The sequence below is a fragment of the Nematolebias whitei genome, chromosome 4 (assembly GCF_014905685.2).
Source record: "Nematolebias whitei isolate Nwh7 chromosome 4, NemWhi1, whole genome shotgun sequence".
NCBI classification, from domain to species: Eukaryota; Metazoa; Chordata; class Actinopteri; order Cyprinodontiformes; family Rivulidae; genus Nematolebias; species Nematolebias whitei.
This window is the reverse complement of record NC_056501.1, coordinates 53701359-53702014: the sequence shown is the minus strand read 5'-3', so window position 1 is coordinate 53702014 and position 656 is coordinate 53701359.

Genomic DNA, 656 nt, shown 5'->3' with positions numbered 1-656 from the left:
TTTAAAACTCTTCTATCTTGCCAGTAATTAATCCAGATATTTTCAGATATGTCTGTTGTATTTTAGTTGCAAGTGAGAAATCATGGCCGTATGATTTCTCATTGTAAAGCTCATTAATTAAGCTGTGTTATTGCATTCAATCAGAATAATCACGTGTACAATGTTTTGATGTTAAACTTTGATTCTGTTAATAAATGACCACATTCATTTTGATGGGTCAAAGAAAATTAACGTCTCACGTCACTGATTAGACCATCTCCCACACAGTATCTCTGTCACATATCTGTCAAGTAGCTCGAAAAAGAGAGAACCCGTTATTAAATATAGATTGTAGTGAAGCTAACTGAAGCTAACCGACCCTAGCTCACTACATTTCTGGTGGCCCGGTACAGGTCTCTAAAGAGCTTCTCGTGACCCTATCCGCCTTTAGACATTTCGTGGCCGTACGAATGTTTAAAGAGGCGTGAATTAAATGTGACGGAGTCTGTGTCATTGAGATGAACGCTCATGTTGGCATGGTTGAACAGGTCCGAGTTTTGAGCTTGATACTACATGATTCGGCTTGTGGTGTTCAGAGAAAATACAGTGATATGTTTTCAGCTGTGGGATGGTGACTTGCCCTGTTTGAAACTGTTATCAGCTGTGTGGTTCTGGTT